This window comes from Scyliorhinus torazame, chromosome 5, assembly GCF_047496885.1.
Source record: "Scyliorhinus torazame isolate Kashiwa2021f chromosome 5, sScyTor2.1, whole genome shotgun sequence".
NCBI classification, from domain to species: domain Eukaryota; kingdom Metazoa; phylum Chordata; class Chondrichthyes; order Carcharhiniformes; family Scyliorhinidae; genus Scyliorhinus; species Scyliorhinus torazame.
Window position 1 is genome coordinate 265833265 of NC_092711.1, and position 22792 is coordinate 265856056.

General features: G+C 48.7%; 1 long non-coding RNA gene across 1 annotated transcript in view; it reads right to left on the reverse strand.

Annotated features, from left to right (window-relative positions):
* Positions 1-10335, reverse strand: part of LOC140422779 (uncharacterized) — a 31386-nt gene extending 21051 nt beyond the window's left edge. The window contains exon 1 of the long non-coding RNA XR_011947599.1: positions 10226-10335. This is a non-coding gene — a long non-coding RNA (uncharacterized lncRNA). The remainder of the gene's footprint in view (positions 1-10225) is intronic.
* Between the last annotated feature and the right edge of the window lie 12457 nt (positions 10336-22792).

A 22792-nucleotide genomic window follows, 5' to 3' on the forward strand; every position in this document is an offset into this window, starting at 1 on the left:
TTGAACCTGTATCACCAGAGTGTTAACCTGGGTTGTAGATTACTAGTCCAGTGATGTTACCATCATGTCAATGAGAAATAAAAATTCCAAGGTGAGGACTCATCATCTGCCATTCACAAATTAAGTTAAAGTCTGTGTTAAACTAAAGAAAAGGCACATATTTTCACAAAGTCGAGTGACAGGTTGGAAGGTTGGAAAGAATATAAAAAACACCAAAGAATGACAAAATGCTTTATAAGGAGGGAAAAACTAGAGTATGAGAGAAAGCTGGTCAGTAATATAACGAGTACCAGTTTCTATAGATACATGAATAAGAAAAGAGATAACAAAGTGAGCATTGGTCCAATAGAAAGTGCATCTGGGGAATTGCTAATGGAAAGCAGGACTATGGCAGATGAATTAAACAGTTATTTTGCATCTCTCCACTATAGAGGACACCAGTAACATTGTTGAAATAGCCGTAAATCAGGAAATGGAAGAGAGGGAGGAAGTCGGGAAAATTACAATTACCAGCGAAATGGCATTGTGCAAATTGTTGGATCTGTGTGCTGACACATTCTCTGGTCCAAATGGACTGCATCCTAAGGTCCTGAAAGATGTGGCTAATCAGATAGTTGTTGCATTGATTTTAATTTTCCCAAATTACCTAGATTCTGGCAAGGTTCGACTAGGTTGAAAGATAACAAATGTAACTCCTTTATTCAAAAAGAGAAGGAGACAGAAAGCAGGAAACTACAAACCAGTCATTAGGGAAAATGTTAGAAGCCATTATTAAAGATGTGATAGCAGGGCAAGTGGAAAAATTCAAGGCAATCTGGCAGAGTCAAGGTGGTTTTGTGAAAGGGAAATCACGTTTAGCCAATTTATTGGAGTTCTTTAAAGGAGTCACAGGTGCTATGGATAAAGGAGAACCAATACTTGTACTGTATTTAGATTTCCAGAGACATTTGATAAGGTGCCACATCAAAGGTAATTGCATCAAATAAAACCTCATGGTGTAGGGCGTAATACATTGGCAAGAATTAAAGATTGGCTAGAAACAGAGAGTTGGCATAAAGGATCTTTTTCTAGTTGGCAGAATGTGATGAGTGGTGCGTCACGGGGATCAGTGCTGGTGTCTCAATGTTTTAAAATTTATATAAATGGCTTGGATGAAGGGACTGAAGGTATGGTCATAATAATAATCTTCATTAGTGTTACAAGTAGGCTTACATTAAAACTGCAATGAAGTTACTGTAAAATCCCTTAGTCGCCACATTCCGGCGCCTGTTTGGGTACACTGAGGGAGAATTCAGAATGTCCAATTCACTTAACAAGCACGTCTTTTGGAACTTGTGGGGGGAAACCGGACCCGGCACCCAGAGGAAACCCATGCAGACACGACAAGAAAATGCAGACTCCACACAGGCAGTGACCCAAACTGGGAATCGAATCAGAGTCACTGGCGCTGTGAAGCAACAGTGCTAACCACTGTGCTACCTGTTGCTCAATTTGCTGACAACACAATGATAGGTGGCTGTAATAACTTCAGAAGAGGGCCGGCTAGACAAAACTCAGGTTAATTCTTGAACAGAAAAGAAGCCACAGTATAACACTATCATCCCACCCTGGAACCATTGGGAACTCCGGTCTAGGTTTGGCCACAGTCTTTAAGGTCCCATTAGCAAGCCCATATTGTGCTGGTTATGACATTCCTGCCCCCCTAAGTCTGTTTCATCACTGTCGTTCCCACGATGATGAGGCTTCTTCCACGTTTTAGCGCTCGGCCTTGTGTCCGTGGCAGGTGGAGCCGGATCAATGGTGTGAAGCGGACAGGTGACCTTCTTTTCCTCAAGGAGCACCTGCGTATCACTGCTGCAGGTTCATCAGCAGCACTGCCCACCAGGGGAAGACCAGTTTCTTCAGCCTCCATATCAGACACTGAGTCTTCACCGTCGAGGGAAACAGTTCTACAATCCCCCAAGTGTTATAGCCCGGCGCCAGCGAACCGCCACGACTGGTGTCAGAGTCGTGGATTCAACTGGAACAGGCTCCCTACTCCTAAGGTGGTCCAGGAGCTTTCTAAGGACTTTTCCTTTGACCTCAACGTCGTAGGAGACAGGTCCAGTCTTGTTTAATATGACTCCTAGGACCCAGCTGGAGTTGGCCCCGATGTTTCACACATGTACCACGCCCTTGTCTTAAAAGCATTCTCGGGCCTCCAGGCATCATAGTTTCTCTTTTAACTCTCCCATTTAGGCTCCACCTTCCCCGCCAGATTGAGAAATATCAAGCTCAGTGTCATGCAAAGTTGTTGTCCCATTGAATGCTGGGGCGACTCCCATCATGATGTGGGGTGTGGTGTGATAATCAAACAGGAATCATGCCAACGTTGTCTCCATGGATCTGGTCAACTTTTTCCTCATCCAGTTTTTGAAGGTCTGTACTGCTCGCTCTGCCAGACTATTGGACGATGGGTGATGCGGTGCCGTCCAAATGTGTTTGATGCTGTTCTACTTCAGGAATGACCGAACTCCCCGCTAGTTAAGTCTACACCATTGTTGGAGACTAGGACCAACGGAATGCAGTGAATACAAAACCTCTTCGGAGTTTATCTATTGTGACGTGAGAATTGTATTTTTTTAGCAGCAAATGTAGTGGCGACATCAGAGAAACCAAATTTGGGATTAATTTCCCATAGTAATTTATCAATCCCAAGAAGGAATTCAGTTCCGTCATATTTTGTGGGGTAGCTGCCTCCTTAATGGCCTTGTCCTTGTCCTCCATGGGATATAGGCCTTTCTTGTCCATCCAGTTCCGTAGGTAAATTACTTTGCTCACCTAAAATATGCATTTTTCACATTTGAGGTGTACTCCTGTGTTTGAAAACAGCCTCAGAACCTCCTATAAGTTCGCTAGATCAGAGAATCCTTACATTGCAGAAGGAGGTAATTTGGCCCATTGCGTCTGCACCGAGCCTTCAAAAGATTATCCTACCTAGGCCCAATCCCCCACTCTATCCCTGTAGCCCCACCCAACCTTTGGACACTTAGGGACAATTTAACATGGCCAATCCACCTAACCTGCACATCTTTGGACTGTGGGAGGAAACTGGAGCACCCAACGGAAACCCACGCAGACACGGGGAGAATGTGCAAACTCCACACAGACAGTCACGTAAAGTTGGATTCGAACCAGAGCCCCTGGCGCTGTGAGGTAGCAGGGCTAACCACAGTGCAACTCTGCCGCCCAGATCCTCCGGTTCTGTAGTCCCTAAAATTGATACATTATCAGGGTATACTGCCACCGTAGGTAGTTCTTGAAGGATATTCTCCATGGCACACTGAAATACAGTACATACCTCCACCCGCTCAATATGGGAACTCATACTCCAAGTACCCCGCAGGGAGATAAATCAATGATCACCCAAAGTCTTTGTGGGGGTTATAACAGTGGGAAAGTAAATTGTGAAGAGGATGTAAGAGGGCTACAAAGGTATGTAGATAGGTTAGGTGAGTGGGCAATGATATGTTGGGTGCTCTGGATCAGTGGAACACATACAGGCCACCAACACTTAAAATAGTACAACACTATTTTATTAAGCTAGAAACTGTTTAACATACTTTCACTGTGGGTTAACACGGTGTTAGATTAAACTAAAGACCGATGCCTATCCTAACCAGTCTATGCACTCAGCACATGGTGAAGATCTGCGCAGTAAGCTGTAAGCTCTGTCCTTCTGCGAGGCTGCATCCCGAATGACTGGGAAAACTGATGCCCTCTGTCTTTATAGTGAGTGTGCTCTAACTGGTGATTGGCTGCAGTGTTGTGTGTGTTGATTGGTCTTGCTGTGTGTACATCAGTGTGTGTGTCTGCACCATGATATACTGGTGTATATTATGACACCCCCCGCTTTTATAAAAAAATGTATGTGTGTGACAATAAATAATGTGTGGTGATAATGTTCCTAACTACGTGTGGGGTGCGAAGACATATTTACAGGACTATGTACATGAGAACTAAGCTATTTACATGGGAAGGTGTCTGATGCAGAGAAGCAGAATGCAACAAGAGTAACGAGATCAACACTATATACAAACCAGGGAAACGATCAAACAAAGCAACAAAACAATTCAGAGATCCATAAATTCGAAAAGTTCATAAATTTAGTCTCTGAGGTGGGCGACGAATTCTGGTTGACTGCCCCAAGGGTGGGTCGAGAGCCGCCGGTTCAGGAGCGGGCTGGACTGTGTCAAAGTCAGGGGGAGGCAGAGTGACAGGGAGCTCCGCATAGTCCGTGGCAGGGTCAGCAGGAGGGCGATGCGACACTGGAGGGTCACGTGGCGAGCGTGGAACGAGACGAAGGGCGCGTTGATTGCTGCGCAGAATAGAGCCATCCGGTAGACGAACCAGGAACGAGCGGGGGGCCACCTGCTGAAGGACAACAGCGGTTGCAGACCAGCCCCCATCCGGAAGATGGACACAGACATTGTCATCTGAAGCCAGAGCAGGGAGATCAGCTGCATGGGGGTCATGAGCCGCCTTGTGCTGTGCACGAGACAGTTGTATCCGGCGAAGGACCAGAATGTGGTCGAGGTCTGGGACATGGATGGACGGCACCGTCGTCCTCAGGGTGCGACTCATGAGTAATTGGGCTGGCGACAGGCCAGTGGGCAGTGGGGCGGAGTGATAGGCCAGCAAGGCAAGGTAGAAATCAGACCCAGTATCGGCAGCCTTGCATAGCAGCCGTTTGACGATATGTACTCCCTTCTCTGCTTTGCCGTTGGATTGGGGGTACAGGGGACTGGACGTCACATGGGCAAAATTGTACCGCTTGGCAAAGTTGGACCATTCTTGGCTGGCGAAGCAGGGGCCATTGTCCGACATAACCGTGAGCGGGATGCCGTGTCGAGCAAAGGTTTCTTTACATGCACGAATGACTGCAGACGAGGTGAGGTCGTGCAACCGTATCACCTCCGGGTAATTCGAAAAGTAGTCCACAATCAGGGCATAGTCTCTACCCAGCGCGTGCAACAGGTCGATACCCACCTTGGTCCATGGTGTCGTGACCAACTCATGGAGCTGCAGGGTCTCACGTGGTTGGGCCGGCTGGAAGCGCTGACAAGTGGTGCAGTTGAGCACTGTGTTGGTTATGCCTTCATTAATGCCGGTCCAGTACACTGCCTCTCGGGCCCGTTGGCGGCACTTTTCCATGCCAAGGTGGCCCTCGTGTAGTTGTTCCAGGACAAGCTGGTGCATGCTATGCGGGATGACAATGCAGTCCAGTTTTAGAAGAACCCCGTCTACTACCGCCAGATCATCTCTGACATTATAGAATTGAGGGCATTGGCCCTTGAGCCACCCGTCCGTTAGGTGGCGCATGACACGCTGTAGCAAGGGGTCAGCCGCTGTCTCGCGGCAAATTTGGACGAGGTGTTCATCCGAGGCAGGTAGATTGGAGGCCGCGAATGACACATGGGCGTCAACCTGGCAGACAAATCCCACTGGGTCACATTGAGTATTGACTGACCTGGAGAGAGCGTCAGCAATGATGAGGTCCTTGCCTGGGGTATATACCAGCTGGAAGTCGTATCGCCGGAGCTTGAGAAGAATACACTGGAGGCGAGGCGTCATGTCATTCAAGTCTTTCTGTATTATATTGACCAGTGGGCGATGGTCAGTCTCGACGGTGAATTGAGGAAGTCCGTAGACATAATCGTGAAATTTAACAACACCGGTCAGAAGGCCCAGGCACTCCTTTTCTATCTGTGCGTAGCGCTGCTCTGTGGGGGTCATCGCACGTGACGCATATGCAACGGGGGCCCATGATAAGGCCTCATCACATTGAAGGAGCACTGCCCCAATGCCAGATTGGCTGGCATCGGTCAAAATTTTGGTCTCCTTTGCTGGATCAAAGAAGGCTAAGACCGAGGCAGTGGTCAGTTTTGCCTTGAGTTCCCCCCATTCACACTCGTGGGCAGGGAGCCATTGGAAGTCTGTCGTCTTCCTGACCAGGTTCCTGAGAGCCGTGGTATGAGAGGCGAGGTTAGGGATATATTTCCCTAAAAGATTGACCATGCCCAGAAATCGGAGGACCGTCTTCTTGTCCTCTGGTGTTTTCATAGCTGTGATGGCAGCTACCTTGTCTGCATCCGGCTGCACACCCAATTGGGAGATGTGGTCCCCGAGGAACTTAAGTTCTGTCTGACCAAAAGAGCATTTGGCCCTGTTGAGGCGGAGGCCATGCTCATGTATACGTCTGAATACGCGCTGGAGGCGACTAACATGCTCCTGCGGGGTGGTGGACCAAATGATTATGTCATCGACATAGACGCGAACGCCTTCAATACTTTCCATCATTTGTTCCATAATCCTATGGAACACTTCTGATGCAGATATGATCCCAAACGGTATCCTGTTGAAACAATATCTTCCAAAGCGGGTGTTAAATGTGCAGAGTTTCCTGCTGGATTTATCGAGCTGGATTTGCCAGAATCCTTTTGAGGCGTTGAGTTTGGTAAAGAGCTTGGCGCGAGCCATCTCGCATGTGAGCTCTTCGCGCTTGGGAATTGGATAGTGCTCTCTCATAATATTGCGATTGAGATCCTTGGGATCAATGCAAAGTCTCAATTCGCCTGAAGGCTTTTTTACACATACCATGGAACTGACCCAGTCGGTCGGTTCCGTGACTTTGGAAATCACCCCTTGGTCCTGGAGGTCCTGCAGTTGCTGCTTGAGGCGGTCCTTAAGGGGTGCTGGGACCCTGCGAGGTGCGTGCACCATAGGCGTGGCATTCGGTTTTAATAAAATCCTGCAGGAGCGTGCCCATGCCCTCAAAGAGGTTGTGGTACTGGTTGATGATGACGTCGAGCTACACCCTGAAGTCAGTGTCCTGAAAGGCGGACGCGTCAGCAGGAGAGAGGGAGTGAACTCTCTGAACTCGGTTCAACAGCTTGCATGCCTGCGAGCCAAGCAGGGAGGCTTTCGAGGAGCCCACAATTTCAAAGGGAAGGATGGCTTTGCGTGACCTGTGCGTCACTTCAAGTTGGCATGAGCCGATGGCACCAATGGCATTGCCATTATAATCTAATAGCTGATGGCAGGATGGCTGGTTTCACACGAAGGCTTTGGAGGTCAATGAGATTGGCGGAGGCACCGGTGTCCAGGCGGAATCATATTTGGGACCGGTTGACCGTAAGGGTGGCCCACCACTCATCGTCCGGATCGATGCTGTATACCGATAGAGACTGGATTCTTTGCTTCGGGGACACCCTGTTTTTTGTAATGATACCGACTCGAAAAGGAGCCTTCGGGTCCTCGGTGTCAATATCGGGTAGCAGGTCCGAATCGGGCTCAGTGACCGTGGGTTGAATGGCCCGGACATTCCTGCGAGGCTGACTGGAGAGACGAGAGTTGGCAGGCTGAGCTGATCTGCATAAAGCAGCATTGTGGCCAAGTTTGCCACATCTCAGGCATCGTTGGGATCTGGCAGGACATTGCCGCTTTAAATGGGCGGAGCCACAGTTGCCGCACTTTGTAGCGTCAGTACGCTCGCTGCGCCACCGCGCACGCGCGGCACGGCCGTACATGGTGCGCGCCTGTGTAGTATGTTCGTCGACGTCGCCGTCCCCTCGTTCGGTGCACACAAGTGCGGGAGTCCTCGAAAAGCACGCGAAATGGCCGCCCTCATCCAGGCTGAGGCTCTAGAGTTGCTCGATTGTTTGGACCCGTTCTGCCTCGTGGGGACCTTGCCGCGCCGTTTCAGCCGCTTGGATGTGGGAATACCGACTAGTGGCGTGTTCAATCGCTAGGGTGAGCTGCTTTACCTTGAGGAGCTGCTGGCGTAGGGGGTCCGACTGAACACCAAAAACGATCTGGTCGCTTTTCATGGAGTCTGAGGTGGACCTGTAATTACAGGACTGCGCAAGAATGCGGAGGTGGGTGAGAAAGGAGTGAGAAGGTTCATCCTTATCCTGCAAACGCTGTTGGAATACATAGCGCTCAAAACGTTCACCTCGATGTCGCAGTGACTGTCAAACTTAAGGAGGACCGTCTTGAATTTTGATTTATCTTCACTATCAGCAAAGGTGAGAGAATTGAAAATGTGGATGGCATGTTCCCTGGCCGTGGATAGGAAGAGAGCGATCTTCCTGGTGTCTGAGGCACCTTCCCGGTCTGTGGCTTCAAGGTAGAACTGGACGCGTTGTTTGAATATCTTCCAGTTGACCCCCAGGTTACCGGTGATGCGGAGCGGCGGGCGGACGCTGTCCATTTTGCAGGATGATTGTATGCTGGTGGAAGGCAGATCACTAGCAGGTAGGTCTAAGAAGTTCTAACATCCCTCAACTACTGGTACCATGATGTGTTGGGTGCTCTGGAACCATGGAACACATACAGGTCACCAACACTTAAAATAGTGCAACACTATTTTATTAAGCTAGAAACTGTTGGACATACTTTCACTGTGGGTTAACACGATGTTAGATTAAACTAAAGACCTATGCCTATCCTAACCAGTCTATGCACTCAGCACATGGTGAAGATCTGTGCTATAAGCTGTAAGCTCTGTCCTTCTGAGAGGCTGTATCCCGAATGACTGGGAAAACTGATGCCCTCTGTCTTTATAGTGAGTGTGCTCTAACTGGTGATTGGCTGCGGTGTTGTGTATGTTGATTGGTCTTGCTGTGTGTCCATCAGTGTGTGTGTCTGCACCATGATATACTGGTGTGCATTATGACAGGCAGAAAGCTGGAAATTGGAATATAATGTGGGCAAATGTGAAACTGTCCATTTTGGCAGGAAGAATAAAACAGGTCACCATCTAAATGGAGAGAGATTGCAGAGATTTAAGATGCAGAGGGATATGGGTACAATAAGAAATTCAGAAAGCTAATATAATAAAACCATTTATTGTGAGGGGAATTGATTGCAAAAGTAGGGAGGTTATGCATCACGTGTACAGGGCAATTGGTTACAGCACATCTGGAAAATTGGCCTCCTAATTTAAGGAAAGATGTAAATGCATTAGAAGCAGTTCAGAGAAGGTTCACTAGACTAAACGAAGTATGGGTGGATTGCCTTATGATGAAAGGTTGGAGAGTTTAGAAAATAAGAAGTGACTTGATTGAAACCTTTTAAGATCCTGAGGGGTACTGACAGGGTGGATGTGAAAAGGATGCTTCAGAGAATCTAGAACTAGGAGTCACTGTTTAAAAATAAGGGGTCATTCATTTGAGATAGAGATGAGGAGAAATTTTCTCTCTGAGAGTCATGAGTCCCTGGAACTCTCTTCCTCAAAAGGCAATGGAAGCAGAGCCCTTTGAATATTTTGAAGGCAGTGCTAGATAGATTCTTGACTAACAAGGGGGTGAGAGGTTATTGGGGTAGGCAGGAATGTGGGGTTGAAGTTACAATTCGATCAGCATGACCTTATTGAATGACAGAGCAGGTTCAATGGGCCAAGTGGCCCTGCTCCTAATTCGCATGTTCATATGCACGTTTGCATGAGACTGTCTCCACCCAATATTGTAAATGCCTGAATACTGTCATAATATACACCAGTATATCATGGTGCAGACACACACACACACACTGATGGACATGCAGTGAGACCAATCAGCATACACAACACCGCAGCCAATCACCAGTGAGAGCACACGCACTATAAAGACAGGGGACAGGAGAGTTCCCGCTCATTCTAGTATCAGCCAGCTCGGAGCACAGAGCTCACAGCCTGCAACACAGACATTCACCATGTGCTGAGTACATCACCTGGTTAGGACTAGGCAAGGGTCAACAGTTAAAGCTGGTATTGCATTTACCCACAGTTCAAGTATGTTAATATAGTTAACCTTATAATAAAATAGAGTTGCACCACTTCCAGTGTTGGTGACCTGTTTGTGATCCAGAACACCCAACACACCAAATACCTTCAGTACTATCTGACATTTTTGGCATCCCTTTACTCCCACCCTCACTGACAACAACAGATAGCACCTTTACATACAAAAACATTCCAAGGCACTTTGCAGTGGCACAACCAGGGTAAAAGAACAACTAAAGGGGATAAATTAAAAGGTTGTAGATGGAATTAAAGGAGGGAACATAAATGAGAAGAGGAAAGCAGAGAGACAGAATGGCTTATGGACTCATTCACCTGAAAGGGTGCAGCTGCAACACTCAAAATCATGGTAAAACATCCAATTTGAGAGAGAAATGAAAGAGTGAAGCACTGTTTCAGTTTTACCTGCTTGAGCCTCAAAGTTCATCTGAAGACCACAGTCTGAACAGTGTTTTTAAAGGACTGCTCAGGAGTTTCCTGAGCATATAGCTGCTTACATCCATTTTACATCAATTTCTGCAGCAATGGATATTCATGTAAGCATTCCCAGGAAGTATGCATGTAACTCCCCCTGCTGGTGATCAGAGCATGCAAATAACAATTTCTAAAGTAGCACTTGCCGTGTGAATTACAACCGGGAAATTCTAGGCTAATTCTGGCTGCAAAACTTGTGTAAAGCATTTGCAATTGAAATAGAAGATAGAAAAAAATACTTGTTCTGTCTGGCACCACCTGTGACGAGGGAACAGATTTAACACTTTGCATGCAAAAGGTTAACTCTGCTTCTCCTCCCCATAGATGCTGCATCGCCTGCTGGGTATTTCCTGTTTTTATTTGGGATTTTCATCATCCATACTATTTTGTTCTGATCCTCAACATGATAGAACCAGCGGTGTTGTGCACTTTACATCAGTGAAATTTAAGCCTGATGCATACAATGCATAAGATTGAAAGCCTATTGGTTTCCTTCTGACAAACAATAATCTGGAAATTAGCTTGTTTTCTGCAATTTCATAGGGTAGATATATGACACCGAAACAAACCATTCAGCTCAACCACTCTTATGTCTGCTTATGTTCCTCTCCAGCCTCCTCCCATATTTCCCCATTTAAAGCTATGATTGCAACCATCTTCACTTCTCCCTCATATGCTTGTCTGACTTCCCCTCAATGCTTTTATGCCATTCGCTTCAACACCACTCCCTTGGTAGCAAGTTCCATGTTCTCACCACTCTTTGGGTTAAAAAGTTTCTTCAGAATTTCCTATTGGATTTCTTGGTGACTATTTTATATTGATAACCTCTGGTGATGCTCTTTCCCAAAGAGGAAACATAATCTCTATATCCACTCTATGAAAAGCTTTCATAATTTTAAAGATCCCTATTACGTCACTCGTCTACCTAATCTTTTCAAGAGAAAACAGGTCCAGCCTGTCAGTCCTTTCCTGATTTGTATACCTGGCTGGAATAGTTAGACTTTTAAATGAAATATGGGGAACATAAGACCATAAGACATAGGAGCAGAATCAGGCCATTCGGCCCATCGAGCCATTCAAACATGACTGAAATTTTTCTCATCCCCATTCTCCTGCCTTCTCCCCATAATCACTGATCCCCTTATTGATCAAAAAACCATCTAACTCTGTCTTAAAGACACTCAGTGATTTTGCCTCCACAGCCTTCTGCGGCAAAGCGTTCCACAGATTCACCACCCTCTGGCTGAAGAAATTCCTCCTCATCTGTGTTTTAAAGGATCGTCCCTTTAGTCTGAGATTGTGTCCTCTGCTTCTAGTTTTTCCTACAAGTAGAAACATTCTCTCCACATCCACTCTATCCAGGCCTCCCAGTATCCTGTAAGTTTCAATAAGAATCCCCCTCATCCTTCTAAAGTCCAACATGTACAGACCCAGAGTCCTCAACCGTGCCTCATACGACAAGCTCTTCAATCCAGGGCCATTCTTGTGAACCTCCTCTGGACCCTTTCCAAGGCCAGCACATCCTTCCTTCGATACGGGTCCCAAAACTGTTTTCAATACTCCAAATGGGGTCTGACCAGAGCCTTGTACAGCCTCAGAAGTACATCCCTGGTCTTGTATCCTTGCCCTCTTGACATGAATGCTGACATTGCATTTGCCTTCCTAACTGCTGATTGAACCTGCACGTTAACCTTAAGAGAATCGTGAAGAAGGACTCCCAAGTCCCTTTGTGCTTCTGATTTCCTAAGCATCTCCCCATTTAGAAAATAGTCCCTGCCTTCATTTCTCCTTCTGAAGTGCATAACCTCACACTTTTCCACATTGTATTCCTTCTGCCACTTCTTTGCCCACTCCCCTAGTCTGTCCAAATCCTTCTGCAGCTTCCCTGCTTCCTCAATACTACCTGTCCCTCTTCAGATCTTTGTATCATCAGCAAACGTAGCAACTGCACCTTCAGTTCCTTCTTCCAGATCATTAATGTATATTATGAAAAGTTGTGGTCCCAGCACCGACCCCTGAGGCACACCACTAGTCACCAGCTGCCATCTGAAAAAGACCCCTTTACCCCCACTCTCTGCCTTCTACCAGTCAACAGCTGGGAAAGCGTTGAAGCCTAAAATCAGCCACAATCACATTGATTGGCAGAGCAGATTCAACATGACATATGGTCTTATTGTGCTCCTATTATGTTCTTACCCACATACTTCTGGGATTATCCTTATAAATTTTCTCCAGTTTATATCCTTGTTACAATTTGGTGACCAAAACTGCACGTAGTGACATAAGTGTACTCTAACTAACGTGCAGTACAGGTTTAACCATAACTACCTTACTTTTCAATTCTATCTCTCAAGAAATATAACCTAATGCTTGCTAACCTGTAACTCAACTTTTAGGCACAGATTTTTGCAAAGACAGCAGGGCTCCATGCCTAAAATGGCAGCGGAGCCCCATTTCTGTAATTCCCCTCCCCAAACCCAGCACCAACCATTTTGAAAATTAAATGAAATGAAAATTGCTTCTTGTCACAAGTAGGCTTCAAATGAAGTTACTGTGAAAAGCCCCTAGTCGCCACATTCCGGTGCCTGTTCAGGGAGGCTGGTATGGGAATTGAACTGTGCTGCTGGCTGCCTTGGTCTGCTTTCAAAGCCAGCGATTTAGCCCTGTGCTAAACAGCCCCTGACGGGGGGAAAGGAGGTGGGTTCTGAAATGTGGGGGGAGTCCTGAGATGAGATCTCTTAGAACTAGATAGCTAGGATAACACTAGAATAGCTCTACATATGTTAGTTTATTGAGGACTGAAACTAACCATAGAAAATATATCCAGTAATCATTATTTTTTTAAATATATATATTTATTAAAGTTTTTTAACACAATTTTTCACCCTTACAAACAACCCCCCCCCTCGTAACAAAATAGAAAGAAAACGCACACAGCAAGATATAAACATGGTAAAACGATATGTTACAGAGCTTTGTACACTGGCTTCCTCCCGTACATGCCAGTTTTCCAGATCTTTCATGTGTTCTCTTGCTCAAATATCCCCTAGGCAGAACCCCCTTCCCCCCTCCCTCCCCCCACCTTCACAAGACATCCCCCCCCCCCCCGGGTGGCTGCTGCTGCTGACCGACCTTCATCTAACGCTCCGCGAGATAGTCTAGGAACGGTTGCCACCGCCTGTAGAACCCCTGCGCAGACCCACTCAAGGCAAACTTTATCCTCTCCAGCTTAATGAACCCAGCCATGTCGTTTATCCAGGCCTCCACGCTGGGGGGCTTCGCCTCCTTCCACATTAGCAAGATCCTTCGCCGGGCTACTGGGGACGCAAAGGCCAGAATGCCGGCCTCTTTCGCCTCCTGCACTCCCGGCTCGTCCACTACTCCAAATATTGCTAGCCCCCAGCTTGGCTTGACCCGGACTTTCACCACCTGAGATATTGTTCCCGCCACTCCCCTCCAGAACCCCTCCAGTGCCGGGCATGACGAAAACATATGGACATGGTTCGCCGGACTTCCTGAGCACCTCGCACATCTGTCCTCTACCCCAAAAAACCTACTCAACCTCGCCCCCGTCAAGTGCGCTCTGTGAACCACCTTAAATTGTATCAGGCTGAGCCTGGCACACGAGGAGGAGGAATTAACCCTACCTAGGGCATCAGCCCATAGCCCCTCCTCAATCTCCTCCCCCAGCTCCTCCTCCCATTTACCCTTCAGCTCCTCTACCAACGCCTCCCCCTCTTCTTTCATCTCCTGATATATTGCCGACACCTTGCCCTCACCCACCCATACGCCCGAGATCACCCTGTGTTGAATTTCCTGTGCCGGGAGCAACGGGAATTCCCTCACCTGCCGCCTCACAAACGCCCTCACCTGCATGTATCTGAAAGCATTTCCCGGGGCTATCTCAAACTTCTCCTCTAGTGCCCCATGGCTCGCAAACGTCCCATCAATGAACAGGTCCCCCATTCTTCTAATCCCTGCCCGATGCCAGCTCTGAAACCCCCCGTCCATCCTCCCCGGGACAAACCGGTGGTTACCCCTGATCGGGGACCACACCGAGGCTCCCATTGCACCCCTGTGCCGTCTCCACTGGCCCCAGATCTTTAGCGTTGCCGCCACCACCGGACTTGTGGTGTACCTTGACGGCGAGAGCGGCAGCGGGGCCATCACCAGCGCCCCCAGGCTCGTTCCTTTGCAGGACGCCATCTCCAACCTCTTCCATGCCGCCCCCTCTCCCTCCATCACCCACTTACGGATCATCGTCACATTTGCTGCCCAGTAGTAGCTCCCTAGATTCGGCAGTGCCAACCCTCCTCGGTCCCTACTGCGCTCCAAAAACCCGCTCCTTACCCTCGGGGTCTTATTCGCCCACACTAACCCCATAATGCTCCTGCCTACTCTCTTAAAAAAGGCCTTGGTGATCACGATGGGAAGGCACTGAAACACAAACAGAAACCTCAGAAGGACCACCATTTTGATCGACTGCACTCTACCCGCTAGCGAGAGCGGTAACATGTCCCATCTTTTGAAGTCGTCCTCCATCTGCTCCACCAGTCTCGTCAGATTCAGTTTATGTAGGGCACCCCAACTACTGGCTATCTGGATCCCTAGGTACCGAAAGCTCCCCTCCGCCCTCCTCAGCGGTAGATCGCCTATCCCCACTTCTTGGTCCCCTGCCTGTACTACAAAAAGCTCACTCTTCTCTACATTAAGCTTATAGCCCGAAAAATCCCCAAACCCCCTGAAAGTCTGCAGGACCTCCACCATCCCCTCCACTGGATCCGCCACATACAGCAACAGGTCGTCCGCATAAAGCGACACTCGATGCTCCTCTCCCCCTCTGACCACCCCCCTCCATTTCATAGACTCCCTCAATGATATGGCCAAGGGTTCTATCACCAATGCAAACAACAGGGGGGACAGGCGGCACCACTGCCTCGTCCCACGGTACAGTCGAAAATACTCCGACCTCCGCCGATTCGTAACCACACTCGCCACCGGGGCTCTGTAAAGGAGTTTAACCCAGCTAATAAACCCTCCCCCGAACCCAAACCTACGCAGCACTTCCCAGAGGTACTCCCACTCTACTCGGTCAAAGGCCTTCTCCGCGTCCATAGCTGCCACTATCTCCGCCTCTCCCTGCACCAATGGCATCATTACCACGTTTAGGAGCCGCCGCACATTGGTGTTTAGTTGCCTGCCCTTTACAAATCCTGTCTGGTCCTTGTGAATCATCCCTGGGACACAGTCCTCGATCCTCGTACCCAGCACTTTTGCCAGCAACTTAGCATCCACGTTGAGGAGCGAGATCGGCCTGTACGATCCACATTGCAGTGGGTCCTTGTCCCGCTTTAGGATCAAATAAATCATCGCCTCCGACATTGTCAGGTGCAGGGTCCCTCCCTCCTTTGCCTCATTAAAGGTCCTCACTAGTAGCGGGGCCAACAGGTCTACGTACGTCCTGTAGAACTCCACCGGGAACCCGTCCGGTCCCAGGGCCTTCCCTGCCTACATACTCCCCAAACCCTTGCTCAGCTCCTCCAACCCAATTGGCGCCCGCAAACCAGCCACCTTTTGCTCCTCCACCCTCGGGAATCTCAATTGGTCTAGGAATGGTCTCATCCCCTCTTCCCCCGCTGGGGGCTGGGATCTGTACAGCACCTCATAGAAGGCCTTGAATGCCTCGTTTATTTTCGTCGTACTCCGCACCGTAGCTCCCCTTCCATCCTTGACTCCACCTATTTCCCTCGCTGCCATCCTCTTGCGGAGCTGATGTGCCAGCATCCTACTCGCCTTCTCCCCATACTCATAGGTCGCCCCCTGCGCCTTCCTCCACTGTGCCTCTGCCTTCCCTGTGGTCAACAGATCAAACTCCGTCTGGAGACGTCACCTTTCCTGGGAGGAGAGAGCCGGGACAGCGAAAACAGCGCCGGAGGAGAGAGCCGGGAGATTTTAAAAGCGCGGGAGGAGAGAGCCGGGACAGTGCTGGGAGAGGTGAGTGCACAAAAGGTGTGGCAGGAGTGCCTTTAGACACGGAGTGCTGATTGGAACAGAGTGCATCTGAGTTTAGGTGAGTGACTGAGTTCGGGTGAGTGGCGAGAGAGGGCTGTGTTTTTGTTGGTGTTCGGGTTTATCCTTGAAGTTCTATAAAAAAAATTTTTTGTTTAAATATTTAAATTAATTAACTAATTGAATATGACTGGACAGGTGATGTGCTGTTGCTGTATGATGATGGAACTGGTGGATCCCATTGAGACCGTCAGTGACCACATCTGCAGCAAGTGTTGGCTGCTCGAGGAACTTCGGCTCAGAATTGATGAGCTGGAGACCGAGCTGCACACACTGCGGCACATCAGGGAGGGGGAACATTACCTGGACGCTTTGTTTCAGGAGGCAGTCACACCCGGTAGAATAAGTACTGTTAATTCGGTCAGTGGCAGGGACAGAGTGGTGTGACTGCAAGGGAGGCAGGTAGGGGGATCCTGAGTTTAGGAGTTGAGGAGCCTCAGCCCTTGACCTTGTCCAACAGGTATGAGGTACTTGCTCCCTGTGAGGATGAGGAAGAGGGCTGTAGGGAGGATGCCTTGACTGACCACTGCACCGTGGTACAGGAAGCCATTCAAGAGGGGGGAGCAAAAAGACAAGTGGTAGTTGTAGGGGATTCTATAATTAGGGGGATTGATGGCATCCTTTGTAAGCCAGATCGAGAGTCCCGGATGGTATGTTGCCTGCCCGGTGCCAGGGTGAGGGACATCTCTGATCGGCTTGAAAGGATTTTGGAGAGGGAGGGGGAGGATCCAGTTGTTGTGGTCCACGTTGGGACTAACAACATAGGTAACACTAGGAAAGAGGACCTGTTTGGGGATTATCAAACACTAGGGACTAAATTCAAGAACAGGTCCTCCAGGGTTATAATCTCTGGATTACTACCCGAGCCACGTGCCAATTGGCATAGGGTTGAGAAAATTAGAGAAGTTAACACGTGGCTAAAGGAGTGATGCGGGAAAGAGGGATTCCATTTCATGGGGCATTGGCATCAGTACTGGGGCAGGAGGGACCTGTACCATTGGGATGGTCTTCACCTGAACCATTCTGGGACCAGTGTTCTAGCGAATAGGATAAATAGGTTGGTCACAAGGACTTTAAACTAGCAAGTTGGGGGGAAGGGAAATGTAAAGCTATGGACAGTATAATGGTTAATGGAGATCAAGGCAGCAGGTTACGTGACAGGTTATTATGTAGAGATATGGGTTCAAAGACAAGGAAAATTAGGAAAAAGGGTAGGAGGAAAACTAAATTGCGAAAAGTTACTGATCAAGGTGTTAGGATTCATAACAAAGACATAAAAAACAGCATAAGTGTACTTTACCTGAATGCTCGTAGTATACGAAATAAGGTAAATGAGTTGATGGCGCAAATCATCGTGAATGACTATGATTTAATGGTCATTACTGAAACATGGTTAAAAGATGGTCACGACTGGGAGTTAAATATCCAAGGGTATCAGATTATACAAAAGGATAGAATGGACGGTAAGGGCGGTGGTGTAGCTTTGTTGTTTAAGGATGGCATCCGGGCAATAGTAAGGGATGATATTGGTGCTATGGAGGACAAGGTTGAATCAATTTGGGTGGAAATCAGGAATAGTAAGGCGAAAAGGTCACTGATAGGAGTAGTCTATAGGCCACCAAATAGTAACAGGATGGTAGAGCAGGCAATAAGCAAAGAAATAACGGATGCATGTAGAAATGGTACAGCGGTTATCATGGGAGATTTTAATCTGCATATCGATTGGTTTAACCAGGTTGGTAAAGGCAGCCTTGAGGAGGAGGTTATAGAATGTGCCCGGGATAATTTCCTGGAACAGTATGTAATGGAACCTACAAGGGAACAAGCGGTCTTAGATCTGGTCCTGTGTAATGAGGCAGGATTGATTAATGATCTCATAGTTCGGGATCCTCTTGGAAGGAGCGACCACAATATAGTGGATTTTAAAATACAGTTGGAGGATGACAAGGTAAAATCAAACACTAGTGTTTTGTGCTTAAAAAAAGGCGATTACAATGGGATGAGAGAAGAACTAGCTAAGGTAGACTGGGAGCAAAGACTTCATGGTGAAGCAGTTGAGGAACAGTGGAGAACCTTCCGAGCGATGTTTCGCAATGTTCAGAAAAGGTTCATACCGGCAAAAAAGAAAGACGGTAGAAAGGGGAAAAATCGACCGTGGATATCTGAGGAGGTGAGGGAGAGTATCAAATTGAAGGAAAAAACATACAAAGACTAGAGGACTGGGAAGTCTTTAGGGGACAACAGAAAGCTACTAAAAAAGCCATAAAGAAGAGTAAGGTAGACTATGAAAATAAACTGGCTCAGAACATAAAAGCAGATAGCTTCTACAAATATATAAGACAAAAAAGAGTGGCTAAGGTAAATATTGGTCCTTTGGAAGATGAGAAGGGAGATTTAATAATAGGAGACGGGCAAATGGCTGAGGAGCTGAAAAGGTTTTTTGGGTCAGTCTTCACAGTGGAGGACACAAATAACATGCCAGTGACTGATAGAAATAAAGATATGATAGGTGAGGACCTTGAGATGATTGTAATCAGTAAGGAGGCAGTATTGGGCAAGCTAATGGGGCTAAAGGTAGACAAGTCTCCTGGCCCTGATGGGATGCATCCCAGAGTGTTAAAAAGAGATGGCTAGGGAAATTGTAAATGCACTAGTGATAATTTATCAAAATTCACTAGACTCTGGGGCGGTCCCAGAGGATTGGAAAGTAGCAAACCTGACACCACTGTTTAAAAAAGGAGGTCGGCAGAAAGCGGGTAATTATAGGCCGATAAGCTTAACTTCGGTTGTAGGGAAAATGCTGGAATCTATCATTAAGGAGGAAATAGCGGGGCACCTGGAGGGAAATTGTCCCATTGGGCAGACGCAGCATGGGTTCACAAAGGGTAGGTCGTGTCTGACTAATTTGGTCGAATTTTTTGAGGACGTTACCAGTACAGTAGATAACGGGGAGCCAATGGATGTGGTATATCTGGATTTCCAGAAAGCTTTTGACAAGGTGCCACACAAAAGGTTGCTGCATAAACTAAAGATGCATGGCATTGAGGGTAAAGTGGTAGCATGTGTAAAGGATTGGTTAACTAACAGAAAGCAGAGAGTGGGGATAAATGGGTGTTTCTCTGGTTGGCAACCTATAACTAGTGGGGTCCCTCAAGGATCAGTGTTGGGCCCGCAGTTGTTCACAATTTACATAGACGATTTGGAGTTGGGGACCAAATGCAATGTGTCAAAGTTTGCAGACGACACTAAGATGAGTGGTAAAGCAAAAAGTGCAGAGGATACCGGAAGTCTGCAGAAGGATTTGGATAGGTTAGGTGAATGGGCTAGGGTCTGGCAGATGGAATTCAATGTTGCCAAGTGTGAGGCTATCCATTTTGGGAGGAATAATAGCAGAATGGATTATTATTTAAACGGTAAGATGTTAAAACATGCTGCTGTGCAGAGGGACCAGGGTGTGCTGGTGCACGAGTCGCAAAAAGTTGGTGTGCAGGTGCAACAGGTGATTAAGAAGGCTAATCGAGTTTTGTCTTTCATTGCTAGAGGGATGGAGTTCAAGACTAGTGAGGTTATGCTGCAATTGTATAGGGTGTTGGTGAGGCCGTATCTGGAGTATTGTGTTCAGTTTTGGTCTCCTTACCTGAGAAAGGACATATTGGCACTGGAGGGAGTGCAGAGGAGATTCACTAGGTTGATCCCAGCGTTGAGGGGATTAGATTATGACGAGAGGTTGAGTAGACTAGGACTGTACTCATTGGAGTTTAGAAGGATGCGGGGGGATCTTATTGAGACATATAAAATTATGAAGGGAATAGATAGGATAGATGCGGGCAGGTTGTTTCCACTGGTCGGGGAGAGTAGAACGAGGGGGCATAGCCTCAAAATAAGGGGAGGTAGATTTAGAACGGAGTGTAGGAGGAACTTCTTCACCCAAAGGGTTGTGAATCTCTGGAATTCCTTGCCCAGTGAAGCAGTTGAGGCTGCTTCTTTAAACGTTTTTAAGAAAAAGATAGATGCCTTTCTAAAGAATAAAGGGATTCGGGGATATGGTGTACGGGCCGGAGAATGGAGCTGAGTCTACAAACATCAGCCATGATCTCATTAAATGGCAGAGCAGGCTCGAGGGGCCAGATGACCTACTCCTGTTCCTAGTTCTTCTGTTCTTATGTTCCCCAAGTAATCCCTCCTCAGGGGCCTCTGCGTATCTCCTGTCAATCCTTAAAATCTCCCGCACTAACCTCTCCCTTTCCATGCCCTCTATCTTCTCCCTATGAGCCCTGATGGAGATTAGCTCTCCCCTGATCACCGCCTTCAGCGCCTCCCATACCACCCCCACCCGCACCTCCCCGTTGTCGTAGACCTCCAAGTTTCTTTCGATGCACCCCCTCACCCTCCCACACACCACCTCATCTGCCAGCAGTCCCACATCCAACCGCCACAGCGGGCATTGGTCACTCTCCTCTCCCAACTCCAGTTCCACCCAGTGCGGGGCGTGATCTGAAATGGCTATGGCCGAATACTCCATTCCCTCCACTTTCGGGATCAGCGCCCTGCCCAGAACAAAAAATTCTATCCGGGAGTAGGCTTTGTGCACGTGGGAGAAAAAAGAATATTCCCTGGCCTGCGGCCTGGCAAACCTCCATGGGTCCACCCCCCCCATCTGATCCATAAACCCTCTAAGCACCTTGGCCGCCGCGGGCCTCTTTCACCGCGGTCCTAGATCTGGAGTGATCCAGTGCTGGGTCCAACACCGTATTGAAATCCCCACCTGTTATCAGGCTTCCTACCTCCAGGTCCGGAATGCGCCCCAACATGCGCTTCATGAATCCGGCATCATCCCAGTTCGGGGCGTATACATTTACCAATACCACCCACGTCCCCTGCAACTTACCGCTCACCATCACATATCGCCCTCCGTTGTCCACTACGATATTCTTGGCCTCAAACGACACCCGCTTCCCCACCAATATTGCCACCCCTCTGTTCTTTGCGTCCAGCCCCGAATGGAATACCTGTCCTACCCACCTCTTTCTTAACCTGACCTGATCCGCCACCTTCAAATGTGTCTCTTGGAGCATGACCACGTCTGCCTTCAGTCCCTTTCAGTGCACAAACACTCGGGCCCTCTTTACCGGCCCATTCAGGGCCCTCACATTCCACGTTATCAGCCAGATTGGGCCCCCCCCCCCCCCCCCCCCCCCGCCCCCCACTCGCTGACTAGCCATCTCCTTTTCTAGGCCAGTCCCGTGCCCGCGCCGCCCTCACCCTCCAGTCCCCCAGACAGGAGACCCCCGCCCCGACCTCCTCTTCTGTGTCCCATTCCCCTTCGGCCAGTGCAGCAGCAACCCTTTTCCCCCCCCCACTTCCCCCCCTCCCCCCGCTAGACCCGTGTCTAGCTTTTTTGCTCCCCCCATAACACTCCCGTAAGTCAGCTGACACCTGCTGACCCCGGCTACCCCCACCGTCCCGTTGACCTCCCCGTGTGGGAATCTCCCAATCAGTGTGCGTTCCTCCATTCCCCCTCCCGCCTTTCTTCCCTAGCGCGAGAAAAAAAACGGCGCTTTCCTAAGCCTACCCCACCCCCTCTGGCGCAGCTCCTGTCGCGGCCTTGTCTCTTTTCCCCCATCGCCGTCCCCCTCTCTCCCCCAGCCCATGTAACATTTCCTGTGCGTGATTAACACCCTATATACAACAACCATCAAACATCAAACATCCCCCCCACCCTCACAAACCCTCAGTTTGAGTCCAACTTTTCGGTTTGAATAAAGGTCCACGCCTCTTCAGGAGTTTCGAAATAATGGTGCTGATCCTTGTATGTGACCCACAATCGCACTGGCTGCAGCATTCCGAATCTCACTCCTTTCCGGTGCACTGCCTTGGCCCGGTTGAAACCTGCTCTCCTCTTTGCAACCTCCGTGCTCCAGTCCGGGTATATTCGGATCTCCGCATTGTCCCACCTGCTGCTCTGCTCTTTCTTGGCCCATTTCAAGACCCTCTCTCTGTCCGTGAAACAGTGAAACCTCACCACAATCGCCCTTGGTGGCTCATTAGCCTTGGGCCTCCTCGCCAGCACTCGGTGTGCCCCATCCAGCCTCAAAGGCCTCGAAGGGGCCTCCGCGCCCATCATCGACTCGAGCATCATGCTCGCATATGCCCCGGCATTGGCCCCCTCCACTCCTTCAGGGAGACCCAGGATCCGCAGATTCTTTCTCCTCGACCTGTTCTCCAGGCCTTCGAATCTTCCCGCCCACCTCTTGTGCAGCGCCTCGTGCTCCTCCACTCTCACCGCCAGGCCCAAGATCTCGTCCTCAATCTCATTGACTTTTTTCTGCACCTCCTGGATCTTTACCTCGTCGGCCTTCTGGGTCATCCCTAGTCCTTCAATCGCCGACAGCATAGGCGCCAGCATCTCCTTCCGCAGCTCCTCGAAGC